This window comes from Bos grunniens, chromosome 22 (genome assembly GCF_055505025.1).
Source record: "Bos grunniens cultivar Pamir isolate PY7600 chromosome 22, Bosgru_T2T1.0, whole genome shotgun sequence".
NCBI classification, from domain to species: Eukaryota; Metazoa; Chordata; class Mammalia; order Artiodactyla; family Bovidae; genus Bos; species Bos grunniens.
Genome location: NC_141186.1, coordinates 51,041,128 through 51,059,908, shown reverse-complemented (window position 1 = coordinate 51,059,908; position 18,781 = coordinate 51,041,128). Strand labels below are relative to the sequence as shown.

At 51.0% G+C, this 18,781-nt stretch overlaps 1 protein-coding gene across 3 annotated transcripts in view; it reads left to right on the top strand.

Annotated features, from left to right (window-relative positions):
* The first annotated feature begins 11,137 nt into the window (after positions 1 to 11,137).
* Positions 11,138 to 18,781, top strand: part of DAG1 (dystroglycan 1) — a 48,681-nt gene continuing 41,037 nt past the window's right edge. For 2 of the 3 annotated variants that reach the window (XM_086367994.1, XM_086367995.1), the window contains exon 1: positions 11,138 to 11,280. The gene's annotated coding sequence lies outside the window, so the exon portion shown is untranslated. Of the gene's footprint in view, positions 11,595 to 18,781 lie in introns of all 3 variants that reach the window. The other variant, XM_086367997.1, reaches the window with a different exon arrangement.

Below are 18,781 nucleotides of genomic sequence, written 5' to 3'. Positions count from 1 at the left end.
TCCAAGACAGGGGCATCTTGATCACTTGGGGCAGGTCCCTATAGCCCAGGGTGGTGTAGAATGGAGTGCAAATTTACTCTGTAGGAGGCTAGAAGTCTCTGAAGATATGTTGGTTTGTAAGATTTGGGCTCCAAAATGCCAATTGGACTCACTGGGAGGTCTCTTCAGAAGGCTCCGGGTCTCCAGCACAGTTTTAAGGCTCTAAGAGGCCTCTGATTATACAGTGGAAGTGAGAAATAGATTTAAGGGCCTAGATCTGATAGATAGAGTGCCTGATGAACTAAGGACTGAGGTTCATGACATTGTACAGGAGACAGGGATCAAGACCATCCCCATGGAAAAGAAATGCAAAAAAGCAAAATGGCTGTCTAGGGAGGCCTTACAAATAGCTGTGAAAAGAAGAGAAGCGAAAAGCAAAGGAGAAAAGGAAAGATATACGCATCTGAATGCAGAGTTCCAAAGAATAGCAAGAAGAGATAAGAAAGCCTTCTTCAGCGATCAATGCAAAGAAATAGAGGAAAACAACAGAATGGAAAAGACTAGAGATCTCTTCAAGAAAATTAGAGATACCAAGGGAACATTTCATGCAAAGATGGGCTCGATAAAGGACAGAAATGGTATGGACCTAACAGAAGCAGAAGATATTAAGAAGAGATGGCAAGAATACACAGAAGAACTGTACAAAAAAGATCTTCATGACTCAGATAATCACAATAGTGTGATCACTGACCTAGAGCCAGACATCCTGGAATGTGAAGTCAAGTGGGCCTTAGAAAGCATCACTACGAGCAAAGCTAGTGGAGGTGATGGAATTCCATTTGAGCTATTTCAAATCCTGAAAGATGATGCTGTGAAAGTGCTGCACTCAATATGCCAGCATATTTGGAAAACTCAGCAGCGGCCACAGGACTGGAAAAGGTCAGTTTTCATTCCAATCCCAAAGAAAGGCAATGCCAAAGAATGCTCAAACTATCACACAATTGCACTCATCTCACATGCTAGTAAAGTAATGCTCAAAATTCTCCAAGCCAGGCTTCAGCAATACGTGAACCATGAACTTCCTGATGTTCAAGCTGGTTTTAGAAAAGGCAGAGGAACCAGAGATCAAATTGCTGGATCATGATCAAACATCCTCTGGATCATGGAAAAAGCAAGAGAGTTTCAGAAAAACATCTATTTCTGCTTTATTGACTATGCCAAAGCCTTTGACTGTGTGGATCACAATAAACTGTGGAAAATTCTGAAAGAGATGGAAATATCAGACCACCTGACCTGCCTCTTGAGAAATCTGTATGCAGGTCAGGAAGCAACAGTTAGAACTGGACATGGAACAACAGACTGGTTCCAAATAGGAAAAGGAGTGCGTCAAGGCTGTATATTGTCACCCTGCTTATTTAACTTCTATGCAGAGTACATCATGAGAAACACTGGACTGGAAGAAGCACAAGCTGGAATCAAGATTGCCGGGAGAAATATCAATAACGTCAGATATGCAGATGACACCACCCTTATGGCAGAAAGTGAAGAGGAACTAAAAAGCCTCTTGATGAAAGTGAAAGAGGAGAGTGAAAAAGTTGGCTTAAAGCTCAACATTCAGAAAACAAAGATCATGGCATCTGGTCCCATCACTTCATGGGAAATAGGTGGGGAAACAGTGGAAACAGTGTCAGACTTTATTTTTGGGGGCTCCAAAATCACTGCAGATGGTGACTGCAGCCATGAAATTAAAAGATGCTTACTCCTTGGAAGGAAAGTTATGACCAACCTAGATAGCATATTGAAAAGCAGAGACATTACTTTGCCAACAAAAGTCCGTCTAGTCAAGGCTATGGTTTTTCCTGTGGTCATGTATGGATGTGAGCGTGGGACTGTGAAGAAGGCTGAGCGCCGAAGAATTGATGCTTTTGAACTGTGGTGCTGGAGAAGACTCTTGAGAGTCCCTTGGACTGCAAGGAGATCCAACCAGTCCATTCTGAAGGAGATCAGCCCTGGGATTTCTTTGGAAGGAATGATGCTGAAGCTGAAACTCCAGTACTTTGGCCACCTCATGCGAAGAGTTGACTCATTGGAAAAGACTCTGATGCTGGGAGGGATTGGGGGCAAGAGGAGAAGGGGATGACAGAGGATGAGATGGCTGGATGGCATCACTGACTCGATGGACATGAGTCTGAATGAACTCCGGGAGTTGGTGATGGACAGGGAGGCCTGGTGTGCTGCAATTCATGGGGTCGCAAACAGTCGGACACGACTGAGGGACTGAACTGAACTGAACTGAACTGAAGAGACCTCACTTTCCATCAAGTGTTCATTCACTCATTCCAATTTTACTGGGTACCTTCTAAGTGCCAGGCCCTGTCTCCAGTCCTATAGATTCCCAGGATGAAGCGCATAGCCGGACACAGGAATGATCTCTGGTGCTGCTGCTGCTGCTGCTAAGTCGCTTCAGTCATGTCCGACTCTGCGCGACCCCATAGACGGAAGCCCACTAGGCTCCCCCGTCCCTGGGATTCTCCAGGCAAGAACACTGGAGTGGGTTGCCATTTCCTTCTCCAATGCATGAAAGTGAAAAGTGAAAGTGAAGTCGCTCAGTGGTGGCCGACTCCTAGGGACCCCATGGACTTTGCGGCTGCCGCTCAAAGGCTGAGTTAGCAGTGGACCCGGCCCCACAGCGCCCCCTCCTGGCATGCCACCGTGGATTTTAAAAATTATTTGTCTATTTTTATTTTTTTTTTAATTTGGCTGCTTCAGGTCTTAGTTGCAGCACGTTGATTTTATTTGTGCCATGTGAACTCTTAGCTGTGGCATGTGGGATTCAGTTCCCTGACCAAAGATTGAACCCGGACCCCCTGCACTGGGAGAACGAAGTCTTAGCCACTGGACCACCAGGGAAGTTCCCCTGGGGTTTTATGGGAGAAGGTGCTCGGGAGACCGAGGCCCAAGAAGACTAGGGGGATGTGAAGGGTGGGGGTTGGCACCTCACCATTGGGCCGACAAGGAGGCAAGGGGACCTTGGCCCTGGAGGAGCCTGGGAGCAGCAGCAGGCAGCCCACAGCTGTGACGGGTCCCCAGAATTTTAGGTCAAGGACATCCGAACCACAGGGCTGTGGGTGGGCTAGCAGGGCCACCGGGGCAGGGGAGGAGGAAGTCGTGGCAGTTCAGCGGGAGGCAGTGTCCTGCTCTGATCCAGCTGTCAGGGAACAGCTGCTGGCCCGGAAGAGGGAGGGACGCAGGGCAGCAGCAGGTGAAGAAGCCCCCTGGCTGCTGGGCTGTGGGAACGGAGGTAGAGAGCCAGTGAGGAGTGGGAGGGCCTGGGCGGGAGCGGGGGGGGGTGGGTGGGGTGGCGGGGGGCGGGGGGGAGGCGCAGCATCTGCTGCCCACAGTGGCCAGCCTGGCTCCAGGCTTTCAGAGGCAACTGGAATTACTCTGAAAAGGAAAGGTTGGGCTGAGTTTGGGGGTAGGGGATCATGGCCAAAGGATCTCCTCCGTGTTCCAGTTGTTTCCCCCGCACCCACTGCCCAGGCCATTCTCTTGGGCTGCACTAGCTCCCTCAGGAAACCTCTAGAATCCTCCCCCTCCCTACTCCCTGTTTTTTTACCTGTGCCTTGGCCCTTCTTCTGGGAAGGAAAGCAGACAACCACAACCAGCGTCTTTCAGAAAGCTCCGGCCCATGGGTCATGGAGAGAAAGGAGTTTGCCCAAGGTCCCAGTCAATCAGAGGCAGGTGCCAGGGCCCCTGCCTGTGTGGCCCTGGCCCTTGGGGCCTCAGCTCTAAGGATGTTGAGCAAGTAGGCCTGGTATCCACCCCCAGGCCAGGAACTGCCTCCTGTGGATTGGAAATTAAGGGGGAGTGAGGCTGGTCCCAGCGGTTGTAGGTGCAGGAATGAGGCCTGTTCGATCCCACTCGTCTGCTCACCTCAACCCCAGGGCCTCAGGACCGCCACCGCCATTGAACCAATGGCTGAGGGTCCGGGTAGCGGGGTGGGTACATGGAAGTTTCAGGCAGTGGGCAGCCAGGGGGTCAGTTGAGGCCAGTGTTCTGTCCTGGGGCCCCGCAGCCTGAGAGGAGCAGCTGCTTGGCGCTTCTGTGAGGTCCAGACTCCCCTTTGGGAGCAGCCGTCTCTCCACCTGAGGTCCCCGCTGTTGTGTTTTTCCAGCTGCCACGTTCCCTCAGACACTTAGGGGCACAGAGTTGGGATGGGGAGGAAATGTTTCTTTTTACCTTTTCTGTAAAAATTCTCCAGGGATCATGAATGGGTCTCTGTAGGGCTCTTAAGTCCTGTCAGGGTGCAAAGAGTTACCGCCATGCTTACAGCCAGTCGTGCCCACAGCCAGAGGTCCAGCGCCCTGGCTTCAAGCTGGGGACTCTCTTACTTCAAGGGCCCATACTGAGTCCAGTCCCCAGTCTGTCCCTTTCCAGGCCTTCCTGATCCCTGGGGTCCCCTGTTAGGTTCAGGCAATGGAACCCATCCCATGAATACAGATCCTCTCCTGCCCATTTCCGGGTGACCCCAACCGGGCCCTCCGTCCATTCTGGCCAAGTGGCAGCTGCAGGGAGGGACCTTTGAAGGTTATGGGTCCTGAGTGGTGAGCGGAAGAGAGGTGGATGGGACAGCTGGCCGAAGCCTTGTGCATTTGCCAGGTGACACCCCGCGTGTCCTGAGGGCCTCCTGCAAGCTGTGTCTGGCAACAGTCCCAGGGGAGTTGGGTGGGCGGGTGTGTGTGTGGGGGGGGGGTGGGTATTGCCCCCCTGTCTTGGGGGGGACATCCTCCCCTATTCCTATATTCTCTCCCCGCCTTCACCTGGACCCAGTCCACGGGCTTCCCTTCCTCAGGGAGAAGGTTCTAGGCCCTTTGGTGGGCTCTGCAGGATGTCTCCTAAAGCCTGTAGGGTAAAACAGGAATTGCTCAGGCCATTCCTCACCCCACCGGCATGCACACTCCCCATCCTTCCTTCTCTGGGGCTGGAAGGAGAGGATGCTGCTGCCTCTCTGGCCTCGCTGCATTCCGGTGGAAGGTGGAGGCAAGGAAAGGGAGAAATTTGTTTTCTAAACACTTGTTCTGACTTGACTTCCCTGGCGCCTGGTGCCCCTCCCCCGAGGGACCCCCATCTCTGCCCCATCCCTGCCGGCTCACCCACCTCCTTTCCCACGTAAGGGAAGGACGGGCTCTAGGGCTGGGGCCAAGCTGCCGCCTGCCCGCTCCTTCCTGGCCCCACTGCATTCCTTCCAGGAGGCCTGAGGGCACAGTCCCCACTCCCCTCCTCCTCACTCCCACCTCCAGCTTCCCTGCTGCTGGCTTCTGGGATCCTGTACTTCTTTCAAAGCCTAGCCTGGTTCAGTGCAGCTCCAGCGCCGGCTACCTCCCCCCTCCCCCAATCCCCGGTCACTCTTTCTCCCTTGTTTTGTGTTCCATTCACTGGTCAGGCCATGGTGACCGCCTGGTTTCCTCAGACCAGTCTGGCCACTTTCTCCTGTGCCTTCACCTCGGTGGCCTTTCCTTAGAATCGCCCAGGACTCCCTCCTTCACCGCCTGTGGCCTCTGCCTTCGAAGAAAGGGCGTTCCTGATGAGCTGTAGCACACAGCAGATCCCGGCCCCTCCCGGGTCTCTCATCCCCTGATGACTACATTTTTGTTTACTGTAGAGCTTGTTACACTAGAATCTGGGTCCCACAAGAGCAGCTTGCTCCTTCTGTCCTTTGCTGGGTTTCCAGCATACAAAAGGCTCAGCAGATACCTGCGGATCAACAACACACTGATGGATGTTTCACACTGGTTCTGACTCAGTCCCCAAAAGTGCTGTTTTATCACTCTCAGTGAGCAGGAGGTCTGAAGCCCACATAGGAGGGCACCTGGTGATGAGGGACAGGCTCAGAGAAGGCAAGTAGCTTCTTCCAGGTCACACAGTGAACTTAGCTCTGGGTCCCAGCGGGGGCTTATTCCTCTTATGGACACACCTGGAGATTTGGCCGATATGCTAACATTCTCTCTCTTTTTAAAAAAATATTTACTGAGTTTATTTGACTGTGACAGGTTTCAACTGGGGCATGTAGGATCTTCAGTTTCCCAATGTGGATCTAGTTCCCTGACCAGGGATTGAACCCAAGTCCCTTTGCTTTGGGAACATGGAACCTTAGCCACTGAACCACCAGGAAAGTCCCATCGCTCTTTACCCTTATTTATTTTTTGGTTGTGCTGGGTCTTTGTTGCTGTGAGTGGGCTTTTCTCTAGTTGAGACGAGCAGGGGCTACACTTTGGCACGGTGTGTGGGCTTCTCATTGCTGAGAAGCTTCTCTTGCAGCCTCTCTTGTTGTGGAGCACAAGGGCTTCAGTAGCTGTGGCTCGTGGACTCTAGAACCCAGACTCGGTAGTTGCGGCGCACAGGCTTTGTTGCTCCGTGGCGTGTGGAATCTTCCCAGAGCAGGGATCGAACCTGTGTCCCCAGAATTGACAGGCGGAATCCTATCCACTGTACCACCAGGGAAGTCCCACTGTTTATTAGTGCCCCTCAAGATGTTTGGATGAATCCCTCTTATTCTTCCTCGCAATGCTGGGGATTTCCCAGACCACAGGTGAAGTTCCCAGGGGCTCTGCCTGTATGTGTCAACACAGCTTAGAGCAAAGGCTATCTGTCCACTAGAGGTTCAATGCTTTCCAGTGTTCTAAGGACATACACATCAGCCATGAGTGCAGAGTCAGAACCCATGGTTGTAGGGTAGCCTATTAATGTCTCTTGACTAAGAGGCCACTGAGAGGAGCCCAGGCTGATGACAAGCACAAGCCCAGATCACAGGCCTCCTCTGAGAATAAGAGGTCTTTCTGTCCTGGAGAAACTCTGGCTGAGCTCGGAGCCAGACATGGACATATGACTAAGCATGGGGAAGGGACTCTCAATCTGGCTTAACAAGAAGAGTGTGGGTGGTGGAAACCCCCTGGTGGTTCAGTGGTTTGGACTCTGAGCTTCCACTGCAGGTGGCACAGGTTCGATCCCTGGTGGGGGGACTGAGAGCCCAGAAGCCACTCAGTGTGGCGAAAAAAAAAAAGAATGTGAGCAACTTCCCCTAAGACTCTGGGTTTAGGGACTAGCGGGTCAGTGACTGAAAAGAATTAACAAATGGGTCCCTCAGCTTTGCTTGCCTCCACTGGCTGCTCGGCCAGACGAGAACTAATCTGGTGTTTAGTCCAGTGCTCAAGGCCACAAGCCCAGCGTTTTGAGAATAATCACCCAGAGTTGGCCTTGGGGGACTATCTTATCCCTGAGTCAGAAAGGAGTGGAATGTGGCTAAGGGAAAGGGCAGCAGACATGTGTCCTTCCAGGGGAGAGGTGACTTTTTTTTTTTCCTTAAGTCTTTATTGAATTTGTTCCAATATTGCTTCTGTTTTATGCTTTGTTTTTTGGGGCCAGGAGGCATGTGGTATCCCCTGCTCTGGAAGGCAACGTCTTAACCACTGGACCACCAGGGAAGTCCCGAGAGGTGACTTTCATTCATTCGACCAACCCTCACCCTTTCCATGGAGTTCCTGTCCCCACAGGACGGCGTGTTCTTGGAAGGCCAGCTACCTGGCTGGCTAGAGGAAGGCCCTGGCCAGACACGTATGAAGGGGTCAGGTGGAAGCGCTGTGGTAGAGGGTCCTACAAGGGTAGGAACTGCATTCTGGGAAGGCTGGTAGTGACCAGCAAACACGCCTACTGGCAGTTTCTCCCGGATAAACTTATCAGCCCTTTCTTTCTGCCAGAGCTGCTGGACAATCTGCCTTCTGTTAAAGCCAGACAAAAGGGACCCCTCCCTTGCTCTGATTTGGCTGTTGCTGCTCGCCAAGCCCACGGCCTCCGGCAGGCCTGCAGGCCCAGCATTTGTATCATCGGGCCTCCACCCTCAGCCAGCACTGACCCCTTCTCTTCTCCTTGGGGGCCTTGGGGGAGTATCAGGAATACCAGCCTCCCTCTCTCTGGAAAAGTCTGAGGCTGGGCACTGGCCCTTGGCCCTCAGTTCCTAGGGAATATGCTAGAATAATAAAGGTCTGGAAGCCTAGGACCAGAAGAAAGTTTGGTCCAGGTAGATGTTTGCTGGATTTCACTTGAGCTAGAACCAAAGCCCTCGCTTCAATCATATCAGCCCCAAGTAAGCACTGGGTCATTTGCCGTGGGCCTTGTACAAGGCTTAGACTTTTGGGGAATAATTGCCAACCAAGAGGCAGCCAGCACTCCCTGATTCCTACCTTCCCAAACAAAAGTTGAGCCTCTATTACGCGCGTGATGTTAGGCGATCATTGCGACTTGGGATCAGGCAGGTGCACGTAACTGGCCTTGAGGGCTCTTAATCTAGTGCGGAAGACAAACCTTACTTAATCTGATAATCTTCCCAAAGCCTCTGACTGGGGGTCTAAGTGGAGGGTGGAGGATGCACAGGAGGCTATACGGCCAGGCGAGTTGAGGGCCGGCTGTCACGCCTGAAGGGTCTCATTCTCCATCTCTTGATCAGTTCTCTCTGGGCGCATACCACGTGGGGCCTTTGGGCAGCTGTTCCTGGGTGTGCCCTGGGCCTCACTCTTGGCTGTGCTTTCCAACTGGCTGTGAATACCAGGCCTGACCTACGATGGCTTAGGCACTGCTGGGGTTCCAGTATAATCTCCCAAGGGTGAATCACTGGGGACCCTGTGCTGAGCCCTAGGGTGAGCCGTGAGACCCCCCGGGAGGGGAAAGGCTTCAACTTTCAGGACTCCAGGAAATAACAGGGCCTTGACTTTACAGCACCTGACCAACCTATGGGCCCATGAAGACTGTCGGCCTCCCTTCTTACTCTGGGGTGGTCTCCATGTGGGCTGGTTGGGCTCCAGTGCGGACTGGCTAGGCCCCAAGAGGCTGGCTGTCCAGGCCCCCTACCTTCGGGGCCTGAAGGAATAGGAGGTTGGGGGAACCCCACCTCCAGGCAAAAATAAGAAAGTCAGCAATGAGGCCCAGGGCTTGCAGCTGTTCTGGCCTTGTGGGAGGATCTGCCAAGGCTGGAGGACTGGGGGAAGGGAAGAGCATCAGAGCCAGCCTGGGACCACAGCATCACCAATGAGCCCCAAACCTGGAGAAGCAAGGACTGGAAAGATTTGGCTGTAAGGGTTTCAGGCAAACTCTGGCTGTTGCTCCTTTCCTCCTAGGACTAGGAAGGGCCTATCCCACCTTTTGGCATCAGCTAGTCAAGGTAGCGAGACCTTCTCTTGGTTGGAGCTCTGGGGGAGCTTGGGCATGGATGGGGTGCTGGGACTCTGGAGGCCAGATTGAAGCCTGGTGCCTCATCTAGCACGACCAGTGCCAAAAATGAAGAAGGACTGTTACTCTAGCATCCACTGCTGGTCAGTGAGGACCAAAGAGCAGCTAGTAGTCTTTGGGCTCCTCTGGTGGCTCAGATGGTAAAGGATCTGCCTGTAACACAGGAGACCTGGGTTCGATCCCTGGATCAGGAAGATCCCCTGGTGAAGGGAATGGCAACCCACGCCAGTATTCTTGCCTGGGAAATCCCATGGACAGAGGAGCCTGGAGGGCTACAGTCTATGGGGTCACAAAGAGTTGGACATGACTGAGCGACTAACACACACACACACACACACACACACACACACACACATACACAGCAGCTTCTGTGTAGATGCTATGAGGGATGAGGCCTGTACTCACTGCTGTCTTTTGTTTTGGGAAAACACACACACACGCACACACACACACACACATATATGTAATTATATAGTCAGACACTAAAATACGCAGCAGAATCTCAAGCTGCAAAGCAGTGTCTGGTGTGCCTTTTTGGGTGGGTGGGAAACTCTGTAAGCTGAAGGAGTGAATGAAAGAATGTATTTTGTTTATAAACCTGAATAAATTCCTGCATTTTTAGCCTTTATGAAGCAGCAGAGTTTTAAAACTGGATTTGAGAGGCCATCCATTTTTCAGGCTTAACATCCAAGGGATGATCAGGGAATTGGGGACTTTTTCCTGGTTTTTAGTTCTTTTTCCAGTTCATTTCCAGTGAATGAACCTTGGAGCCTCTGCATTTAAGTATAAAGAATCACAAACAGGTATGTGTGCTGGAGACAAGGCGTTCTTTTTGCTCTCTGAAATTTGCTTCTTCCAGTTCTCCCTATCGAGGGGGAGAAAGCAGGGGAGACCAAGAGCTGTTGGGATTCTCTGGGAGGAATCCGAGGCAGGCAGCAGCCAGTTCTGTGTTCAGAATGTACTTGCTGACAAGAGTGCGGGCCTGGAATTCCAGGCTGGCCCCGGGCCCAGAAGGGGATGGAACCATCCTGAACAGGGTTTGGGGAACAGAGCCCACCTCAGGTCACATCCCCAGAGTCATCCCTTATCTGTGGAGTCTGGGGCCTTTGAGATAGTGGGTCTAGGTAAGCCCTGGGGAGAGTGAGAGAGTCTTTAGGACCCTCTCCTTGAAGGGAGACAGACCTCAGCAGTAACTCCCAGCCCTTTATTCACCCAACTCCCTGAAAGAATGTGGGGCCTCGAGCGAGTGACCAGTGCCAGCGGGTCAGAGCTATTTCTGGCGGCTGAGGAGGCATTGGATTCCGGGTGTTCAGGGCAGGAGGAGGAGGAGGAGGATGGAGGAGGGTCAGGCCTGAGGCGCTTCCCGGACGCGCCGGCCTGCTGGGGGCTAGGCCCCCCGGAGAGGGGCCGGCTTCCTGTTCTTCCGGCCCTCGCCTCAGTTTCCCCATCAATATAAGAGTCGGGCAACGGGGCCATCATCGTTCCAATCTGGAGGACGCTTCCTGATTGTTTTCTTGGTTTACAAATAACCTGATCTGAGTTTGAAGGAAATCAGGAAGGCGGAAGGCAGTCTATGGGTGGCCAGTTGCGGCCGGGCCAAGTTATCCAGCCTGACCACCCGGGTAGGCTGGATGTCTGTCAGACGCCCAAATGCCTGAGGTAGGGTGGGGAGCCCCTCCCCCACCGCTAGTCCTGAGCTCTCCGGGCAACCCGGACGGGCCGAGGCGTGTCCCAGGGACCGACCCGGCGGGCCGCGGGCGGGATTTCCAGGATGGGGGCGTGTCCTTTCGAGCGGGGGCGTGGCGGGCCAATGAGCGGAGCGGCGCGGACGGGGGCGGGGCCTGTGCGCGGGTGCGGCGCGCTGCGGGGCGGCCGACGCAGGCAGAAGCGGGCGTCGCGGGGACTGCCGGTCGGCGCCGCGCGGAGCTGGCCGCGGGATTGGCTGCGGCACTCGCGTGTCAGGGGGTTGCTAGGCTTCGGTCGCGCGCCCCGCCCTTGCGCTCCGCGCCCTCTCGCCGCCCGGTACGTGCTCGCGCGGAGGCTGCGGTGCGGCGCTCGCGCTCCTGGGGCTCGGCGGCGGCGGCGGCGGCGGAGGCGGGAGCTTCGCGCCGAGTCCCCGGGGAGCAGCGGCGGCGGCAGCGTGTCGCGGCCGGAAAGAGCGAGCACCTGCCGCGGCCCGCCCGGCGGCGCTCGGTGTGTGCGCCGCCCGTGCACTGCCGCCGAGCCTGCCAGCCCAGGCCCCCCCATCTCCGTCGCCGGCGGAGCCTCCCGAGGAACACCTGCTGCTGCTCGCTATTTGGCCCGGGGCGGGGACACGGTCGCAGACGTCCTTGCGGGTGAGGCGGCGGCGGGGCCCGGGTAGAGCCGCCCCTTGCTCTCGGCCCCTCAGGCACAGGCTGGGGGCGTCCAGAGTCCGGGCCCGGGCTGCGCGCCGCGGCGATGGGCCAGGCCTCAGCCCGGCCCGCGCTCCCGGGAACGCGGGGCCTGCGCGTCGGCCGCGGGCGTGTGCGGCCGGCCTGCGGACTGCCTCCGGGGCTTCCACCGAGGGTCGCGCCTCCCAGCTTGGCCAGATCCCGAGATTGGGGCGTTGAGCCCCCTCAGGAGGCGGGGAAGGGCGCCGCAGCCGCCGGAGCCTGAGCTCAGAGGCTTGGGGTCACCCCTTCACACACAGACACACTTGGGCTTCTTTGGAAGCCTGCTGCTACCTTTTCACCTTTTCACTTAGTCTTTGGAAAACGATCTTCACCTGCAGGAATATTTGGAAAAATGTCTTCGGAGAAATGGCTTTCTGGGTTTAGAAGGCTTCTGCTGTAAATTTCAAGTTAATTTCACACCATCTCAGCTGCTGATTTAAACTGCATATTTTAATCTCTATGACTTGAGAAGCTCTAAGACCTGTGAACTTCAGAATGAGTTTTAATGGTGACCATAAAGTTTGGCCTTGGTGAGAGCTACACGGCCTGGGACAGCACGGTTATAGCCTAGAGTTCTAACTTAAGAGCCCGGCCTGCTGCTTCCCTAAATAAGCGAGTAGACGTGATTCCTGGCTTGGAAGCCAGACTTCTGTGCAGGGAGGTGGTGTTTACAGGACATCAGTTCAGAGGAAGAGTTGAATGTGCTACCAGGTGTTTGGGAGTTTGGTGTAGATGGGTTGTTGTAACTTTATCAGGTTGTTCTATGCTTAGCTCTTGAGAGAGGTAATTTGGGGATGTGCTTTTTTCTTAAAAAAAAAAAAAAAAAAGAATTCAACATGGGAGGCATAGTTTGAATATGGAGAAGTTGAATTGAACTTTGCTGGCCTTGGAGCCAAGTAATCAGAGCTCCTGGCCTGCGTGCTTAAAGGAGATTGAGGAGCCATTTCTTGGAGCAGTGAGATTTGGGGAGGGAGTTCGATGAGCCTATTGAAGGCTTGCAGGATACTGTGTGAAAGGAGATGCAAGCAATGCAATTTGAGCAACAGACATCTGATTGGAACATGAAAGCTTGTGTTGCTGTGTACCTCTGTTGAAAGAGGCAGAGAGCCAGCCTTCACTGTTCTGAAAAAGTGATTTGGCAAAGTACATTCATTTATTTAACAAATACTTGACTTCACTACTTACCAGATTCTGTGGTAGGTCCAGGGGACCCATGTATTGGGTTGGCCAAAAAGTTCATTGAGATTTGTCCATACACTTTTCCAGAAAAGCCCTAACAATTTTTTTTATCCAGCCCTAAGAAAGAACCTGGTTCTGCCCTTATGGAAGTCAGTATGGTGGGCAGTGGGGGATGGAGGACCTGTGATTGATAGTGTCTGCCCACTCAGTGTGCTCAGATGGTTCTTGGGAGCCTGAGGAGAGAGGGAATTCCTGAGCCAAGGCTTGCAGGGCCAGCAGAAATTAGCTGGGGGACAGCAAGGTCCCGACTCAGGGAACCACATGTACATGAGTGCCTAAAATAGCACCTGTGAGTCCTCCAGCTTGAGAGGTGGGGGCCCCTGGCCTTTCTCTTGTGCCAAGGAATTCAGACTTCAAATTCAAGGTGCCAGAGTCTGGGAAGGGTTTTCCTCGGTGGAGTGGTGTGGTCCAGACCTATGTTTAGAAAGGTCTTGTTGGTGGCCACATAGGTGGTGCAGGAGAGGATGGGAAAAGGACCTAGGGCTCTGAGTTAAACCCTTAGAGGACAGATGAGGGTGAAGGAGCCAGCCTAGGAGACTGGCTGAAAAGTTTGAGCAAAGGGAATTCCAAGCTGTGATGGGGGAGAAGGCTCTATTCAGGAATGTGTGGGCCAGAATATTTAACATGACCAAGGCTTTAAATCACCTCTTTTGTAAATTTGCTAGTGTCTCTTGAACATTGAATATGGTGGAATTTGGAGGGACCCTTGGGCCACTTAGACTGGGGTTGTTGTTTATGAAAGGAGAAGCATAGCTTTTTTTTTTTTTTTTGTTAACCTTAACCTTATTTCTCACTTGAACTGGGAGCATCGCAGTTTTTCTTGGGCAGGGCTGGTATATTAACCCCTGAAGTAAATAGATACGTGTTCATCCTTGTTGAGGCAGATGAGCGCATGTTCAGTCCTTTAACCTCACAGTCATTCCAGCCTTTCCTGAGCTCTAGATCAGTGATGCGATGGATCTACACCAGCACAGTCTAGGGCCTTCGGAGTTTCTGCTCTACATGCACTATTGTGAATGCTTCTGAGAGTCCTTTCCAGTGGCTTAGCAAACTGAGTCACAGATGAAGGAATGTTCCCAAGGTCACACAGCTGTCATGTGGCGGATTTAGGATTTGAACCCTGGTTGGACGTTTGGCTATACCCATCTGTGTTTGTGTTGTATCAGACTAATAATGGTCTCAGTTGGGTCCTTCTCTGGCAAAGACCAAGCCCAGGTGTTTGGTGGTGGGCAGAATGCTGGGATGATATGAGAAAGGGATCAGTGATCCCACATGGAGCTCCAGGAACATGCTTTGAGGGGCTATTTTCAGAAATCTAGGGTTTATCAGAGCCTTCTTGAGCCCTGCGCTGGTGGCTCTGGGCACTGTACTAAAGTAAGCCAGTGAACTTGGGTCCTAGGCTGGAGAGGGCAGACCTTAGGGGAGAACTAGATTTGAGCTAGACCTTCAAGAAGGGTTAGTGGTTTGATTGGTGAAGGAGTGGTGGCAAGAAGGTCACAATTGCGTGGAAGAAAAAGAAGTGAACAGAGGAAAGGGGCTGGGGCGGGGAGAAGGCTGGGCTGTTTTTCTGTATGTTCTGGAAGGTTGAGTTGGAGTCAGAAGGCCACATGGAGAAGTTTGATGTTATGGAAGAACAGGAAACCTTGGCGATCTCAAAACACACTGTGATGGGATCAGCTCTGGGTTTTCAGAAGTGAGCCCCCATTGTGAATGTTGAGGTTGGGCTGGATTAGAGACAGGTTGGTTAATTACTGCTGTGGTCCACTGGGGAGATAGTGGCTCTGAACTAGAACAGTGGTCAGCAGGGCAGTGGAGATGAAGAAGGTTCAAGATGAGCCAGTTCAGCAGATGTTAGGGACCTGAATGCTGCTGGTACCAGGAGGGATCTACCACAGACTGAGGCAGGAGGTTGACAGTGAAAAGATGAGGATATGAGGCTGCATTAGCCAAGCACTGATAAGGACTTGAGAAACTCCGAATAAAGAAGGGCCCCTAGGGAATTCCCTGGTGGTCCAGTGATTAGGACCCTGTGGGTCACTGCGGAGGACTGGGTTCGATCCTTGGTCCGGGAACTAAGATCCCACAAGGTGTGTGGCATGGCCAAAAAAAAAAAAGAAGGGCCTCTAGATTGCCTGAAGTGGGGAAGGCTTGAGTTTCTGTGGCAGGCAAGCAACAGGGCAAAAAAGAGGTAAACTTAACGAGAGAGCACAACTTGTTGACCCACTTGGTAGGTAGAGGGAAGCATCTATACTTTCAGATACTCAGAATCATGGTGGGTGTAATGTAGCTTTAGACTGGATTTCAGGTAAAGAATTGCCAGTGACTTGCACATTTGACCTGTGCAAGGCAAACTAAAGGTGTCCCATGATGGTGTGACGTCAGAGCCCCTTTACCCCATGCTTCCTTTTTAAGTTGGTTTTTTTTTTGATCGTAGCCTTCTTGATAAGAGGCACATAACTAGTCGAGCTGAATGGCAAGTGGTGATAGACTGATTTTGCGGGTGGGCAAGAATAAGAGTGAGGTCTTCCGAGTTGTTTTTTTTTTTAAGATTTTGTTTATTTATTATTTTTACTTGGTGTGCCAGGTCTTAGTTGGCGCATGTGAGATCTATTCCCCAACCAGGGATTGAACCCGGCCCCCCTGCGTTGGGAGAGTGGAATCTTAGCCACTGGACCATTAGGGAAGTCCCGTCTTAAGAGTTTTTTCCCTAACCAATGTAGGAAGTCAGCATTGAGAAGTTTGACTCAATATTCCAGGTTCCGGGGTACCTTGTTTAGGTTTGAGCGACTGCAAGAGGGTAACGGCTTGGAGGCTGGAGGCTTCCAGAGTATCAGAGAAGTAAGAAATGCGGGTGTGAACATGGAAGGGGACCCAGAGGGGGACTAGAGTATTGAACCATAAGGGAACTCTGAGTGAGAATACAGGTAGTGTGGGCTTCTAGGTGCTCTGTGTATTGGTCAAGGATTTCTCCCTCCTCCACGTTCAGGAGTATTTCTGTGCTTTTCCAGTGTTACGGTTTTGTTGCTTAAGCCCCCATCTTTCTCTGCTGTTCCTGGGTTGACGCTCCAGTCCTGGAATAAGATGTTGGTGGTTTTCAATATGCAGGTAATTAATCTGGTCATTTCCCAGTAGGTCTGTGTGTGCCCATGTTTTTGGGCACTAATTTAAAGTAGTCTTCCTTTGAGTTGCATAACCTGCTTCGCCTTTTGACCGCCACTCTTCACTCTGATCATTAGTCAGTGATACTGCTCAGATAGCAATTTCTATAAATAGGATTTTAGAGTAGTTTACAAAATTACACCAGCCAGAGGGCTTAATTTAGCCCTAGTGAATAGGGTTTCCTATTTTCCCATTCCTTGGGTTTGAGAGAGCTAAGCATTTTCTTAGCTTTGCTCTGGGTCCAGGGTGGAAGGATGGATGGCCTGCCATGGTACAGTATCATGAACTGAGTGTGTCTAAGTTGATGAAACTGTCCTGTGTTCTCTGTTGGAATGAAGTAAATCTGAATGAACTTTTGCAGTATGTTGACTTAATTTATATTTTACAAGTAGAATCCTAATGGGAATAATCAGCTGAATATAAAAAATCATTTTTATAACAGTGTCTTTAACCTACACATCCTGTGATGCATTTAATAGTGTTTAGGTTTTGCTTCTCAGTTATACCTTCTTGAGCTAATTATTTTTGAAAATACCCCTGTCTAAATTTTAGACATCGAAATTAATTTTGTATGTTTTGAAACTGTTTATAATTTTTTGATCCTAGACTGACTCTACAGAAGACATTTCATTTTCTTTGTCATCCTTTGGCAATAAAGGGTGACTGGTGGTGTGGGCAGATTGAGTGGCACGCCCCACTTCCTTTGGAGGTGGTGGTTGTGGTGTATGTAATGCCGCCTTGGTTGTGGACATTCACCAATATCGGTTCCTTCTTTTCCTGTAGGGCTTCTGCTCTCCAGGAAGATAAGGCTTTTTTTTTTTTTTTTCTGTCCTTGCTGCACGGGATGTGGGATCTTAGTCCCCCTGCAGTGGAAATGAGGAGTCTTAACCACTGGACCACCAGGGAAGTCCCCTTAAGATAAGGGTTTTAAAGCAGCCTGGCACTAGAGCTTGAAGAAAGGTACTTGGAAAGGGAGGTTGCTGCTAAAGCAAGAGGAGGGATAATCACATACTTGGCAAAATGATCATGGAATTTTAAAACACTGTAGTGGGGCAAACGCTGTATTAAATAATACATGTATTTAAAAAAAGAAACGTGGACGATGAAAAAGTCGAAAGTAAGGGGAAAATCTCTTGTCTTCCCCAACTTTATTCCTTCTTTAATGCTAACAACACATGGTTAATCTCAAAAAATTCTAAAGGATTTTTGCACAGGGGAAAGAAATCTTTCTTCGATCTATCCCCTCGGTCACTGCTTCCCCTCCCTAGAAGCAGCCGGCATCCCCTGATTCCTGGGTGTCCTCCAGAGATGGCTCTTGGGCAGCACTTTTACTGAGTTAAAATTTAATTTTTAATCTTGCTTTTGCCCTCCCAGCATTATAGTATTCATTGTTCTATAAATATAACATTTCTGATGGTTAACCTGTCTTTAGTTCTTACACGGTTGTTAATCTTACTTTAGTTATAGTAGATAATATTGCAGTTGACATCTTTGTACGTAGTTTTTTTTTTTTTTTTTGCGAACCTTTTTTTTTTTTAAGAATCTTTTTCTTACCTCCACAATATTAAATATAAAACTTTTGGGAAAAGTGCAGTGTGACTTACACTTTTGAAGGAGCCCATTTATAACATCAAGTGAGGCAGGTTTGTATTGAATGTCATTTTTTAAGCACTGTGTACATTTTCCCTAGTCTCTTTTCTGTGACTTACATGTGTGTGCAATTTTTGGAGCTGCCTGGAGGCCAAGACTCGATATTCCCTGCCATTGGGGGTATGTGTAGCCACAGATTCATTCCTGAGGCAGTCACAGCCCTCAGATACCCTAAGTATAGGGGAGTGTGCCAGTTGAGGGAAGCTTAAGGACGAGTGAAGCCCTTGGAAGGATGTGTCATACTCAGGGAAAAAGAGGCCAGTGCCCATTTTCGTCTGTTTTGGCGTTTGCTCTTCATTTCTGTGGATGTTGAGTTTTTGTATATGGAGTATGGGAATCCACAAATAAGAAGCACTGCTTACAGAGTCCTTTCTAATAGCTGGTGTTAATGTATACGCATTGAAACAAATTCGTGGAGTTGGAAGATGCCTGTTTTGGCAAATGTTAGAGTTGTCTCTGTTTTACTTCTCACTGCACTGGGAACATTTCCCCCGGGAATTCCAGGGGTTGATAAAGGATTACTTAAGGAGGCTCCCGAGGCTGTCTGTGGCCGAAGTGAACCAGTTCTGCCTTGGTTTTCGGAAATGCCTCTTTTAAGTAGCCTAGTTGTTCTCCAGGGCTGGGTTGATTCTTTAGCTGGTTTTTGCCAAGGAAAATGATGAAGTCAATGATAGAATTGCAAATACTATTTTCTTTTTATTTGGCTGTTAATCAGCACGTGGTACACCATCCATTTTCTGGGCCCTCACTATACAAGAAATGCTTTCATAAAGCGTTCATCTCTCGTCGCTGTAAATATCCTGTTCCTGCTTCTGCTTGGGCTGGTGGGTTGTCTTTGCGTTGGATCTGCTCTGACCTCAGGGAGCCTCACATACTGGATTTTTGAGTAGTAGAGACTAGCCTGATGAGTAGTCCTTGAACAGGGGGGCATTCTGGGTCTTGTGGAAAATGAGGAAGTGTCGAGAACTTTGCCCCACCTGTTATGTTAAGCATCCTGGACTAAGTGTCTTTTATTTTTAGACTTTTGAGCAAGGTTGGGAAGACTGAATTGCCTGAGTAGA